The sequence below is a fragment of the Oncorhynchus clarkii genome, chromosome 19, assembly GCF_045791955.1.
Source record: "Oncorhynchus clarkii lewisi isolate Uvic-CL-2024 chromosome 19, UVic_Ocla_1.0, whole genome shotgun sequence".
Classification (NCBI taxonomy): Eukaryota; Metazoa; Chordata; class Actinopteri; order Salmoniformes; family Salmonidae; genus Oncorhynchus; species Oncorhynchus clarkii.
In genome coordinates this window covers 36818334-36834061 of record NC_092165.1, presented here as the reverse complement: position 1 = coordinate 36834061, position 15728 = coordinate 36818334, and positions in this window count along the sequence as shown.

The window sequence follows — 15728 nt, the reverse complement described above, 5'->3', positions numbered from 1 at the left end:
ACTTTTCTGATGAATTATTGGTGGGTGTCACCAGTGTGTGCGTACTTGAATGCGTAAGTGTGCGTACTGTGTGTGCTTACAGTATGTGTGATTAAGGAGGTGTAGTTCAGAAATCACCTCCGCGACCTGCCCATAGTGACTTGGCAGATGTGAGGTGTGGAACAGCTGCTCAACTCTAAATCGGGCCGCCCATCCTTCTCCCATCCTCCCCTCTCTGCCTTTGCGTTCCTGTGGAGTGCAATGTCAGCCACGCTGGAGTAATCATTCATTATCCACAGCCTCATCCAGCATCCCTCTACCTCGCTCTCTCTCTTTCGCTCTCTTTCTACTGTTCCCCGTCTATCCCTCTCTCTACCTATTCCCGTCTTCCCATTGCTCCTACAGAAGGTCGAAAAGAACAGAATGGTCTGTGTTTGCATCTGTGCACATATATGTCTGCACCTGTGTGTGGGAGTGGCCGATGCGTGTGGTGTTATACTGTACACAACCAGATAGGATGGGGAGTAGCAACCCAAAGTCGGCGGTTCTGTGTCTATAAATAAGTGGTGTGGGTTATTTGGGAGCCGGTGGGTAAATATGTGGAGTGGTAAGTCACTCATTTGACTGAGTGTAAATACCAGCTTGAGGTCCTGGTGGAGATCAGTGCTTTAAGCAGAGAGGGGGGGGGGGGTGAAAACAGGGGTGGAAAAATAAGAGCTGCACTGACCCACTTCTACTCCTTACAGACCCTTGGGGGTGTGTAGTGTGTGTATGAGGAAGTGTTTGGAGTGGGAGCATTGTCTTCCTGTGTGTTTGCACTTGCACAGTTGTGTGCAAGCATGCTCCTGTATGCTTCACATTTCCCCTCCCTAAGATCACCATATCCCACCTCCCCCTTTCCAACACACTCTAGCTATGATTTAATATCATATTCCCTGCACTTTGTTCCAGGGAATGCAGTCAGTGCCAGCACTCTTTATTAACTTGCAGGGAAGGATACAGATTGCCTCCATACACGCTAAGACAGCCAATCCCTCATCACAGAGCAGTCGAACCCCCATTCCAGGTCCCAGTCACAACCTCATTACATGAACCAGTGGGCTTTTCCATTGCCACATGTCAGATAGGACGTTAGTACAGACCGTTAGTGCTGGTGTAGATTGAGCTGTGGCCTGTGGTCCCTGGATTCATGTGAAGGGGTTCACACACCGTAACACACATCCCTGACCTGTTCCACTGTAGCTGTAGTACTGTAATAAATTATGAACTCTGCTGCATTGGCTATAAAATAGTAGTTGTCCATACAAAATCACTAGGTCATTTGAAAGTACTGTGTCCATAGTCACTTGGCCATAAGAAATCAGTTGAATTTACAGTCCCGATAACCCTATAACTGATACCTGCAATATGGACAAACAAATACTGCTTAGCGCCCTGCCTATACACACACACACACACACACTTCTCAATAGCTTGTGGTGGTGTGTGACGGATGGCTGGTCATTAGTCGTCCTTACATAGATCAGCCTGTCTCAGTCAGCCTCTGTTTACATTGATCCACAGGGTGAGAGCACTGATTGAATTCGGCCTGCCGCCCAGCCGTGTGTCTGTTGTGCGCGTGTGCCTCATCAACCTTGTAGCTTTCAAAGTGCAATGTGTGTGTTCATGCAAGGGTCTGTTCCTGACAGTGTGCTCAGACCGTGTCTTTGATACCCTTGTTACTTTGAAGGATATTCAAACTATCGATGCTGAGTATGAGCTGCCTGGATATTTGGTATTCAGTACACACCCCACAGTTTTGCAGTGCAGGCAGCGTGAACAGACTAAATTGAGCTGGAATATGCAGGGGGAGAATTCATGACAAAATCGGTCACTTGCAATTTTGTCTTTGATACTTCAGCCACAGCCTTTTTACTATTCCCAAATATCACTGGAGGATTGAGATATGGGAGAGAGGGCTGAACCCGGTCCTGAGGTAACAGGAGTTTGCAGTAGCAGGGTTTGTCTTCGTATTGACAATGGAGATTCATCTGTGGGGCAGAGCGGTTTTGGACAAACCCGGCATTTCAGCAACTAATGGTTGCTGTGTCACTGCTGCTCCCAGGCAACAATTAACACGGATGAATCACATTGATTTACACCCCTCTCTCTCTCCTGGCTAGTGCTCTGTTCCTCGGTTCTTCTTCTCTTTCTATTTCTCGCTCTCTGCCTCTCTACCTGTGATACATCGATTGATCTTAGGCTAAATCTCATTAATAGGGTGCCTCCTCTCACCTCTCTGTCCTACAGGCCACGGTGAAGATGTCCTGTATTCATTCATGACCAGCGTGGTCTTCTGAGTCTTCAGACTGTAGCTTTTGTTCCAGCTTCAACACTACTTGAACAACCTGCAATAGGGAACTAACAAGCCTGCTTCTGTGTACCCTTATACACGTGCTTTTTGCTGCAGCAGGACTCCAGCCCAACCTCCTTTACCCCTCCACATAGAGACTACTAGTACGACAGTGGCCGTGTGGAAGAGGTAGCACTTCCACCAGCCGCCACCGAGAGGCGCTGCCGCTCAACCCCTGGCACTTGAACTCTCGGACAGGCGACAGCGTCAGCTGCTCACTTTGGTGCCAGCATGTAAAAGTAGCCAGATCTGCTCAGCTGTCTCTTCTTCAAACCACTGCAGTTTGACTTTACCACCCAAACTCCCCCTCTCAACATATCTCTCTCTCTCTAAGGGTTCCAAAAGGGTGTTTCGGCTGTCCCCATAGGACAGGTATTCCCAAACTGGGGTACTCCAAATAAAAATGTAATTCACATTTATATTTTCCAACGGGGCTATACATTTGGGTGAGGTTTTTTTCTCGCTAGAGTAGTATCACATTAACCGTAACTCTCTCGAGAATTCCACTAACTGTCCGTATTTGGGCCAAACGTAGCTGCTGCTTATGTTGGTATCTGTACTGGTGGAGCAAAAGCCATGACAGGGAGACATAGAGAAGTGGTAACGCGCGTGCAAGCAGTTGCTCCCGACGCCACTTGGGTACACTGCAGCATCCACCCAGGGGCTCTTGCTGCCAAGGGAATGCCAGACAGCTTGAAAGACGTTTTGGACACTACAGTGAAAATTGTTAACTTTGTTAAAGCAAGGCTAATGAACTGTCATGTATTTTCTGCACTATGCAATGATATGGCCAGCGACCATGTAACGCTTTTACAACATACAAAAGTTTGCTGATTATCAAGGGGCAAAGTATTGACACTTTTTTATTAATTGAGAGACAAGCTTAAAGTTTTCTTTACTGACCATAATTTTCACTTGTCTGACCGCTTGCATGATGAGTTTCTCACACGACTGGCCTATCTGGGTGTTTTTTTCTCGCCTGAATGATCTGAATCTAGGATTACAGGGACTCTCCGCAAATATATTCAATGTGCGGGACAAAATTGAGGCCATGATTAAGAAGTTGGAGCTCTTCTCTGTCTGCATTAACAAGGACAACACAGGTCTTTCCATCATTGTAGGATTTTTTGGTGTGAAAATTAATTCAAGCTTACGGACAATGTTAAATGTGATATAGCGAAGCACCTGAGTGAGTTGGGTGCGCAATTACGCAGGTACTTTCCCAAAACGGATGACATAAACAACTGGATTCATTATCCCTTTCATGCCCTGCCTCCAGTCCACTTACTGATATCTGAACAAGAGAGCCTCATCAAAATTGCAACAAGCGGTTCTGTGAAAATTTAATTTAATGAGAAGCCACTGCCAGATATCTGGATGGGCTGCGCTCAGTGTACCCTGCCTTGGCAAATCGTGCCGTTAAGACACTGATGTCCTTTGCAACCACGTACCTATGTGAGAGTGGATTCTCAGCCCTCACTAGCATGAAAACGGAATACAGGCACAGACTGTGTGTGGGAAATTATTTAATACTGAGAATCTCTCCAATACAACCCAACATTGCAGAGTTATGTGCATCATTTCAAGCACACCCTTCTCATTAATCTGTTATTCACCATTTTTTATGAACAAATAAGGTTTTATATGTAAGATGGTTAAAAATAAGAGCAAAATGATTGATTATTATTTGTGCCCTGGTCCTATAAGAGCTCTTTGTCACTTCTCACGAGCCGGGTTGTGACAACAACTCACACTCATTCTTATGTTTAATAAATGTATCATATAGTGTGTGTGTGGCAGGCTCACAATGATGGCAAAAATCAACATTTGAGAGTGCGCTGACCCTGGTGCCAAACGGGGTACGAAGCTGGAGGTTGAATGTTTGAAGGGGTACGGAACTATAAAAAGTTTGGGAACCACTTCCATAGGAGAACCCTTTTTGATTCCAGGTAGAACCCGTCTGAGTTCCATGTAGAACCCTCTGGTTCTACATGGAACCCCACAAAGTTATATCTGAAACCAAAATGGATCTAACTGGAATCAAAAAGTGTACTTCAAAGGGTTCTCCTACGGGGGCAGCCGAAGAACCCTTTTAGGTTCAAGATGGCACCATTTGTTCTTAGAGTGTACAGGTATGATTCCTGTGTTCTCTCTGTTATATTTAGAGATGAAAGGTGAGTCTGTCAATCTCCTACATTGATTAACAGCAACAGCGTGTGGGTGGAGGAGAAGGTCATTGACAGGTGTAGGTGTTGAGTTTATGAATTGATGCTTTGTTAAACCAATTTTGAACCTTTGGAAAAACAAATCAAAAACCTATATTCAACCCGTGAGTAACAGTGTGGGGGCTAGTCTGAGTAAAGCTGAGGGAAGGTTTCCGACAAATCATTCTGTATTCAGCTGAAGCCATCCAGTTACATGCATCTTGTGGGCTTATTGAGCTCTATTATACAGATCAGAGGGATTGGTAAAGATACACTATGTAGGTTAAAACATCAAATTTGCCACTGTTGCTTCAATCACATTCACAGATAATGTCAAGTTTAGATGGTACGAGGTAGTCTGCATACCGGAAGTCATTGTTTTCAATGAGAGAGCGACGGTAAATGCCGTTGAGGCTGTCGGTGATTGCTGTCAGCCGCCACGGGAGACGGGACTTGGCGTGGCGTTGATTTCTTCCGGATGTTGATTGTTTACTAAAATCACCATAGCAAAAGCAATGCTTTTACAGCGTTGAGAACGGTCTCTCGCTCTCGGTCTCTCTAGGTCTGTCTCTCGCTCTCGGTCTCTCTAGGTCTGTCTCTCGCTCTCGGTCTCTCTAGGTCTGTCTCTCGCTCTCGGTCTCTCTAGGTCTGTCTCTCTCTAGGTCTCTCTAGGTCTGTCTCTCTCTAGGTCTGTCTCTCTCTAGGTCTGTCTCTCTCTCTAGGTCTGTCTCTCTCTCTAGGTCTGTCTCTCTCTAGGTCTGTCTCTCTCTAGGTCTGTCTCTCTATAGGTCTGTCTCTCTCTAGGTCTGTCTCTCTCTCTAGGTCTGTCTCTCGCTCTCGGTCTCTCTAGGTCTGTCTCTCTCTAGGTCTGTCTCTCTCTCTAGGTCTGTCTCTCGCTCTCGGTCTCTCTAGGTCTGTCTCTCTCTAGGTCTGTCTCTCGCTCTCGGTCTCTCTAGGTCTGTCTCTCTCTAGGTCTGTCTCTCTCTCTAGGTCTGTCTCTCGCTCTCGGTCTCTCTAGGTCTGTCTCTCTCTAGGTCTGTCTCTCTCTCTAGGTCTGTCTCTCGCTCTCGGTCTCTCTAGGTCTGTCTCTCTCTAGGTCTGTCTCTCTCTCTAGGTCTGTCTCTCGCTCTCGGTCTCTCTAGGTCTGTCTCTCTCTAGGTCTGTCTCTCTCTCTAGGTCTCTCTAGGTCTGTCTCTCTCTAGGTCTGTCTCTCGCTCTCGGTCTGTCTCTCGCTCTCGGTCTGTCTCTCTCTCTAGGTCTGTCTCTCGCTCTCGGTCTCTCTAGGTCTGTCTCTCTCTAGGTCTGTCTCTCGCTCTCGGTCTCTCTAGGTCTGTCTCTCTCTAGGTCTGTCTCTCTCTCTAGGTCTGTCTCTCGCTCTCGGTCTCTCTAGGTCTGTCTCTCTCTAGGTCTGTCTCTCTCTCTAGGTCTGTCTCTCGCTCTCGGTCTCTCTAGGTCTGTCTCTCTCTAGGTCTGTCTCTCTCTCTAGGTCTGTCTCTCGCTCTCGGTCTCTCTAGGTCTGTCTCTCTCTAGGTCTGTCTCTCTCTCTAGGTCTGTCTCTCGCTCTCGGTCTCTCTAGGTCTGTCTCTCTCTAGGTCTGTCTCTCTCTCTAGGTCTGTCTCTCGCTCTCGGTCTCTCTAGGTCTGTCTCTCTCTAGGTCTGTCTCTCTCTAGGTCTGTCTCTCGCTCTCGGTCTCTCTAGGTCTGTCTCTCTCTAGGTCTGTCTCTCTCTCTAGGTCTGTCTCTCGCTCTCGGTCTCTCTAGGTCTGTCTCTCTCTAGGTCTCTCTCTCTCTCTAGGTCTGTCTCTCGCTCTCGGTCTCTCTAGGTCTGTCTCTCTCTCTAGGTCTGTCTCTCTCTCTAGGTCTGTCTCTCTCTCTAGGTCTGTCTCTCTCTCTAGGTCTGTCTCTCTCTCTAGGTCTGTCTCTCTCTCTAGGTCTGTCTCTCTCTCTAGGTCTGTCTCTCTCTCTAGGTCTGTCTCTCTCTCTAGGTCTGTCTCTCTCTCTAGGTCTGTCTCTCTCTCTCTAGGTCTGTCTCTCTCTCTAGGTCTGTCTCTCTCTCTAGGTCTGTCTCTCTCTCTAGGTCTGTCTCTCTCTCTCTAGGTCTGTCTCTCTCTCTCTAGGTCTGTCTCTCTCTCTAGGTCTGTCTCTCTCTCTAGGTCTGTCTCTCTCTCTATGTCTCTCTCTCTCTCGGTCTCTCTCTCTCTCTCTCTAGGTCTCTCTCTCTCTCTCTCTAACACTTCACTTAAAAGCTCTGTGCTGGGGCAAAACAATGGAAAGCGTGGAATACCATGGCATGAGAGATAATCTCTGATCGCAGTTCCCCTTTAACCTGTCATGATATTGAAAGGGAAATCTCATTTGCGTGTGGCAGGGCAGGAACGGTGTCAGTAAGCGGATTAGGGCAATACACCCGGCTGCCTGTCACATTGTCCTCTCAGGGGATCCTGGCAAAGAAAAATGGGCCAGGGGGACAACCTGTTGTCAGACCTCACCGATTGATAGAGTTTTCCCTGCCTGACAGCTGGAGAGACGGGCACAACGATATATCTCTTATCTTGTGTTTAATCTCCTGTATTTATCACTCTCTTTTCTCCTATTGATTCCTATATATTTCTAGCTTTCTTTTGTTTTGTCGATCACTCTCTCCCTGTCTGTCTCTTGTAGATGTATAGTTCAACTCCCAGACATCGAAGGGTTAATCTGATCTAAATTGCCTCCCCATGTCCAGCTGTTGAATGACTTCCTGAGGCAGAGAAGTAACTATACCTTTCCTTGAAATGCAGTCTGACTTAGAATGAGATCTAAGAAGTCCTGAGGTGTTTCATTGTGTCCAGGGCTGATTGGTAATGTGGTCTAATTGATCTTTCTTTTTAGTGTTCTTCTTGGCCCTGACGCCATTCTCAGTTTCCTCTTCTTCATCTTCATTTCCTCAGTGACATGGCTACTGCACGGGACGACTGCAATGCAGCTAACACAATGAACAGCTAAACAAGTTTGATATAAAGATGAAAGGGTTGCTACTTACTAAAGGTCTTGTCTTGTCAGGCAGGCCTGGCTGTTTAAGAGTTGAAAGTGTTTCTCTGTTGTCATGAGTGAGATGAGGCCAGAGAGCAGAGCGCTGAACACTGGGCTTCTTCTGACAGCTTAGAGAAATGCTTTGCTCACCTCCTGTCTCAGTCCGGATACTGCAGACCGGAGGGAGAGCAGGGAGAGAGAGCAGAGAGAGAGAGAGAGAGAGTGAGTGAGAGAGATGGATAGAGTGAGAGAAAGGGAAAAGGAGAGAGAGTCTATGCTCTGATCCTCCCGGCCTTTCAACAGAACCAGGCACGCAAAGCAAAGAGAATTTCAAAACATGTAGATGCAGTAGAAACAAACACGCATATACTGTAAGCCTACATATACACACACAGACATTCAACCATAAGGATTATACAGAATACCCACACATTTACGGAGAACACAACACAGCCCACACGCATGCCACTGAGTGGAGCTGACATATAGTCCTAACGTACTGTGACATGCAAACACAAGGGAATGAATCCGTTTCCATCAAGCCGGCTCGCTCTTCCCAGCTGTCTCTTGTAAAACAGTAGTGTCTTGCCCATGTACTGTAGCTCCATGCTTTAGCCCCTTTAACAGGCGCTTTCCATTGGGCATTAGCCCTCATATCTCACCTCACTCTCACACATTCCCTTAGCATGAGGCCCGGGGCTGCAGGTGAACAAATGGCAATCAAAGCCCTCTGTGCGTCAATTTAATAAATATAACATTGGCTTCGAAGCCTTGCATTTAATCTAAGAGCAGTGTGGTAATATCCACTATGTTATAGCACTGGGTCAGCAGTAAGAGACTAGAGAAATGAATCTTAGAAGCTAGAGGTGGTACTGCTAGTTTGGATATCAGGTTCCTGCCTCTGTGTCTGTATGAGCCAGCACTGTTGTCACTGTCTCACCCTAAAAACAAAGACATTGACACTTCAGTTGACTAGCACAGACATAATTGGACGCCCTGGTTGTGTTTCGTAGGTCCAAACTGTAAATCAGGCAGCTAGACAGAGACCTCCTGGTCAAGCCACCACATGTCCTCGCGGGCCATTTCCCCTCTGTCTGGCATGCACGTACACACACACACGCAGGTTGGCGTTTATTGTCATGAATCTTGCCCTGGAGGCAGAACTGAGCGATTTCTGTGAGATGGGACAGCTGCAAAGTCAAAATTGTTTATCGTAAAAATTCATGAAAACAAACATTTGCTTTTTTGGTTATAATTTAAGGTTAGGCATTAGGGTTAAGCAGTGTGGTTAGGTTTAAAATGAGATTTTATGACTTTGTGGCTGTGCCAGCTAGTGACCACTCTGCAGAGTTGCCTCCAGGGCAAGATTCATGGCAATAAATGCCAACCTGCCACACACACTACACTGTGCTGCCTCCGAGACCAGGGTGACAGGCGTCACCCTGGTGGTGTTTTTAATGGCTGTCTGTGGGTGTGATGCGGCCCCATCCCCCAGCAGTCCCATGTCACAGCCCATCCTGATAACCTTATGACCACTGGAGCACTGTGGCAGTGTGGGCCAGGCTGGGCAGTCTGAACATTAGTATTTCAAAAGATATTCAGCCATGGGGATGGTTGGATATATTGGGTGGATGGAACACACAAGATATACTGTATAAGTCTGTACTGTAACAGAACACATACTGTACAGTGTATGCCAAACTCTCACACGCGCATACAATGTACTTCTATCCAAAATGTTGCAGCTTATTTTGTATGTAAGCTAATGGATTTATCCCCCAGTCAAAGCTTTACTCTCATCAGTAAATGTGGTTTACCGCAGCACCGTGAGACAGAGAATAGCAGTCTGACAGGTTTTTGTTATTGAGTGCAGTAATCCCCAGCAATTAAGAGAAATTAGATGTATGTCTTTTTATGGGGAGATAATGTTCCTCTCTCCCACTGAAAAGCTGATTCTTTTTGAAAGCCTGCTTCTTTCAATCAGGGTGAGAAGTCTGACATGCATTTGTGTCTATTGTATTATCCATGAAACAAGGATTCCGTTCTTGTTTCCCCTCCTCTGAAACTAGGCTGGCAACTTCTTTGCCCAGCAATTCATCATGGCTCGCAACACAAGTAATGTTGATTATGCTATCCCAGTACGTACACTATACATACAAAAGTATTCCAATTAGTGGATTCGGCCATTTCAGCCACACCAGTTGCTGCTGGTGTATACAATTGAGCACACAGCCATGCAATCTCCATAGACAAACATTGGCAGTCGAATGGCCTTACTGAAGAGCTCAGTGACTTTCAACGTGGCACCGTCATAGGATATCACCTTTCCAACAAGTCAGTCCATCAAATTTCTGTCCTGCTAGAGCTTCCACGGTCAATTGTAAGTGCTGTTATTTTGAAGTGGAAACGTTTAGGAGCAACAACGGCTCAGCCGTGAAGTGGTAGACCACAAAAGCTCACAGAATGGGCCCGCAGAGTGCTGAAGAGAGTAGTGTGTACCAAGTTCCAAACTGCCTCTGGAAGCAACGTCAGCTCAACAACTGTTCGTCGGGAGCTTCATGAAATGGGTTTCCAAGGCCGAGCAGCCGCTCACAAGCCTAAGATCACCATGCGCAATGCCAAGAGTTGGCTGGATTGGTGTAAAGCTCATGATGAATCATGCTTCACCATCTGGCAGTCCGATGAACAAATCTGGGTTTGGCAGGAGAACACTACCTACCAGAATGTATGTACCAACTGTAAAGTTTGGTGGAGGAGGAATAATGGTCTGGGCCTGTTTTTCATGGTTCGGGCTAGTCCCCTTAGTTCCAGTGAAGGGAAATCTTAATGCTACAGTATACAATGGAATTCTAGACGATTCTGTGCGTCCAACTTTGTGGCAACAGTTTGGCCCTTTCCTGTTTCAGCATGACAATGTCCCCATGCACAAAGCGAGGTCCATACAGAAATAGTTTACAGAGAGGAACTTGACTGGCCTGCACAGAGCCCTGACCTCAACCCCATTGAACATCTTTGAATTGGAACGACGACCTCACTATTGCTCTTGTGGCTGAATGGAAGAAAGTCCCCGCAGCAATGTTCCAACATCTAGTGGAAAGCCTTCCCAGAAGATTGAAGGCTGTTATAGCAGCAAAGAAGGGACCAACTCCATATAAATGCCCTTGATTTTAGAATGAGATGTGGGACGAGCAGGTGTCCACATACTTTAGGTGAACACCTTGATGCTAGTTTTCTAGGAGTTTAGATTTAAGGGGGTTCTAATGTAATGGCTGTGACAGAAGTGGTTTTGCTTTGGTGGTAGTGGCAGAGGTGTGTGTTCAGAGGTATGTGTTCAACCATGGTTAAGGAGATGGATTGACGGTGTGTGATTATGTTAGGGGAACCATTGTGAGTACAGTTGGAACTGGGAGGCATAAAACAGAGGGCAGCACTGGAAACGGTGGCTCAGTATGTGTGTGTGTGTGTGTGTGCACTCCAGCGCCCCTTTTTGTGGGTTTGCCTTCATGGCAAGACTTCAAAGCCAGCCGTGTGTGTGAGACCTTAATGAGGACGAGGCTCCGTGTTGGGTTCTCCCCCAGCACATAGAACAACAGGCTGTAGAGAATACCTTTTACCACACCATAGTAGGGAGTAGTGGGTAAACAAACTGTCAGGTTACAGCATACACCCTGTTGTTTATGTGGCGTAACTTCCCTTCCCTAACCCCTATAGCATACTGTCATGTCACAGTATGCTGCATCATACTGTATTGTACAACACCCTTTTTGGAAGGTGATGTTAAGGAGAAACACCTGCTGACGGTGAGTCACAGAATCCTCTCTGACATATAGGCTGCCCTCTTGCCGTCATCCTCGTCTCTGCTTGCTCCCGTCACCCGTCAAACTCGCCCCCCCCCCCCCCATTGAGACTGTCCCACATACAACCACCTCACTCCTGCCACCGCTCCTGTTTAAGTCCCAGCCTCCGGGGGAGAATGGTGGGGAAAAGGGCTTGTAGTATACACCTGCCCTGTGTTACTCTGAAATCACTATAGAGTCAGAGTTTCACAGGCTGACCTTCAATCCATGTAGGGGATTGAGTGCAAGTGTGTACTCAGCACTATGTGACAATATGAAGCGGGGGGAGGAGTGGGAGTAGACCCTCCACTCTGATGTAATGGCTTCCATGGTGTGGGGGGTATTCTGTTGTCAGCAGTTTACACATTTTACTGCTCTCACATGTTGTATGTGGCTACATAGGAGTCAATGCTATAGACTGCAGAGATTGCTGGTGGACCCTGAAAGAACCAGTGACTTGGGCTCTCTGCCTCTTTGAAGTGAAAGTTTGTTTCCCCAGTGAGTAAAACAAGTTAAGACATGAGAAAATCAATAACGCTGTCCAGTCTCCTGCTACACTAATTACCGTTACCTGTGTGCATACGTGTGAATTCCAGCATGTGCGTGTACATGAATATATAGGCCTATGTGTAATTACAGCAGTTTGACTTTCCTCCCCCATGATGCCAAATGGGGATCCTCTGTGAGCTGTGTGGGGGTGAGTTAAGTAACCCTGGGCTTGTCTCCTATAGATAACAGCCCAGTCTTTATCAGTCCAGCCGCTGCTACAGCATCATACACACTTCTGAGATATCAGCAGTGCCTCAGGTGCCCAGTCCTTCACTCCTCACAGTAGAAGACATTCTATCATCAAACCATACACGTCATCAAACCAACAGTGTTTCCCAACCCTGAAAAGGTGTACTGTTGGGAAGCTGAGTCACTGGCTTACTAGGGCTCTTTCATACCGTCCCTAGGAGGGATGCGTCACATGAGTGGGTTGAGTCACTGATGTGAACTTCCTGTCTGGGTTGGTGCCCCTCCTTGAGTTGTGCTGTGGCGGAGATCTTTGTGGGCTATACTTGGCCTTGTCTCAGGATGGTAAGTTGGTGGTTGAAGATATCCCTCTAGTGGTGTGTGGCCTGTGCTTTGGCAAAGTGGGTGGGGTTATATCCTTCCTGTTTGGCCCTGTCCGGGGGTGTCATCGGATGGGGCCACAGTGTCTCCTGACCCCTCCTGTCTCAGCCTCCAGTATTTATGCTGCAGTAGTTTGTGTCGGGGGGCTAGGGTCAGTTTGTTATATCTGGAGTACTTCTCCTGTCCTATCCGGTGTCCTGTGTGAATTTAAGTATGCTCTCTCTAATTCTCCCTTTCGGAGGACCTGAGCCCTAGGACCATGCCTCAGGACTACCTGACATGATGACTCCTTGCTGTCCCCAGTCCACCTGGCCGTGCTGCTGCTCCAGTTTCAACTGTTCTGCCTGTGATTATTATTATTTGACCATGCTGGTCATTTATGAACATTTGAACATCTTGGCCATGTTCTGTTATAATCTCCACCCGGCACAGCCAGAAGAAGACTGGCCACCCCACATAGCCTGGTTCCTCTCTAGGTTTCTTCCTAGGTTTTTGCCTTTCTAGGGAGTTTTTCCTAGACACCGTGCTTCTACACCTGCATTGCTTGCTGTTTGGCGTTTTAGGCTGGGTTTCTGTACAGCACTTTGAGATATCAGCTGATGTACGAAGGGCTATGGGCTATATAAATACATTTGATTTTATTTGGATTTGATTTGATACTGTTGGGGGTACTCGAGGACCAGGGTTGGGAAACACTGATTGAAAGCGCCCAAGACCTTTCCATTTTTGGGAGCCAAATTGACATAAATACTGTCCTATATTGAGTTGAACTACATTTGAACAGTATGATAGCAAACCTAAACTGTCTTTACAATTACGATTTCAAACTGAAGACGACTCATATAGAGTTGAAGTCGGAAGTTTACATACACTTAGGTTGGAGTCATTAAAACAACATTTTCAACCACTCCACAAATGAACAAACTATAGTTTTGGCCTGTCGGTTAGGACGTCTACTCTTTGCTTCAAGCCACACCGACAAGAATCTTGAAGAACGTTTTGGGGAAACGTGTCGTTAAATACAAACCATTACCATGGAATATCTACATAGGCGTACAGAAGCCCATTATCAGCAACCATCACTCCTGTGTTTCAATGGCACGTTGTGTTAGCTAATCCAAGTTTAGCATTTTAAAAGGCTAATTGATCATTAGAAAACCCTTTTGCAATTATGTTAGGACAGCTGAAAACTATGGTGTTGATTAAAGAAGCAATAAAACTGGCCTTCTTTAGACTAGTTGAGTATCTGGAGCATCAGTATTTGTGGGTTCGATTACAGGCTCAAAATGGTCAGAAATAAAGACTTTTCTGAAACTCGTCAGTCTATTCTTGTTCTGGAGTGCTGCAGAGATGGTTGTCCTTCTGGAAGGGTCTCCCATCCCCACAGAGGAACTCTGGAGCTCTGACAATTCCTTCGACCTCACAGCTTGTTTTTTGCTCTGACAACTGTATACAGTTGGAGTCGGAAGTTTACATACACTTATGTTGGAGTCATTAAAACTTGTAAACAAACTATAGTTTTGGCAAGTCGGGTTAGGACATCTACTTTGTGCATGACACAAGTAATTTTTCCAACAATTGTTTACAGACAGATTACTTATCTGTATCACAATTCTAGTGGGTCAGAAGTTTACATTACACTAAGTTGACTGTGCCTTTAAACAGCTTGGAAAATTCCAGAAAATGATGTCATGGCTTTAGAAGCTTCTCATAGGCTAATTGACATCATTTGAGTCAATTGGAGGTCTACCTGTGGATGTATTTCAAGGCCTACCTTCAAACTCAGTGCCTCTTTGCTTGACATCATGGGAAAATCAAAAGAAATCAGCCAAGACCTCAGAAAATAAATTGTAGACCCCAACAAGTCTGGTTCATCCTTGGGAGCAATTTCCAAACGCCTGAAGGTACCACGTTCATCTGTACAAACAATAGTACGCAAGAATAAACATCATGGGACCACGCAGCCGTCATACCGCTCAGGAAGGAGACGTGTTCTGTCTCCTAGAGATGAACGTACTTTGGTGCAAAAAGTGCAAATCAATCCCAGAACAACAGTAAAAGACCTTGTGAAGATGCTGGAGGAAACAGATACAGAAGTATCTATATCCACAGTAAAACAAGTCCTATATCGACAACCTGAAAGGCTGCTCAGCAAGGAAGAAGCCACTGCTCCAAAACCGCAATAAAAAAGCCAGACTGCGGTTTGCAACTGCACATTGGGACAAAGATCATACTTTTTGGAGAAATGTCTTCTGGTCTGATGAAGCAAAAATATAACTGCTTGGCCATAATGACCATCGTTATGTTTAAAGGAAAAAGGGGGAGGCTTGCAACCCGAAGAACACCATCCCAACTGTGAAGCATGGGGGTGGCAGCATCATGTTGTGGGGGTGCTTTGCTACAGGAGGGACTGGTGCACCTCACAAAATAGATGGCATCATGAGGGAGGAAAATTATGTGGATATATTGAAGCAATATCTCAAGACAACAGTCGGGAAGTTAACACTTGGTCGCAAATGGGTCTTCCAAATGGACAATGACCCCAAGCATTCTTCCAAAGTTGTGGCAAAATGGCTTAAGGACAACAAAGTCAAGGTATTGGAGTGGCCATCACAAAGCCCTGACCTCAACCCTATAGAAAATTTGTGGGCAGACCTGAAAAAGTGTGTGCGAGCAAAGAGGCCACAATTCACCCAACTTCTTGTGGGAAGAAATGCTGAAATAAATCATTCTCTCTACTATTATTCTGGCATTTCACCTTCTTAAAATTAAGTGGTGATCCTAACTGACCTAAGACCGGGCCTTTTTACTAGGATTAAATGTCAGGAATTGTGAACAATTGAGTTTAAATGAATTTGGCTAAGGTGTATGTAAACTTCCAACTTCAACTGTATTTATTTTGGTCCATATGCACATGGTGTGTGTGTGTGTGTGTCAGTGTCTTTTTTCCCTGTATGGGTTCCAGCAGATGGGATAGTAAATCTACAGTAAGGAAGCATATAGCCATGACTCTGACCTTAACCAATCGCCTTCCTCAATTTGTCTCAATTTGTCATTTTCATTGTTTCCTGCATCTAGTCTAGCTGGTACTTTTTATATGGCTGCCGCGAATCTCTGACACCATTCTCTCTTTCTACTCTTCATTCACTATTCCCTTCTTCTCCTTCCTTATTCCTCCCTCCCGCTATTG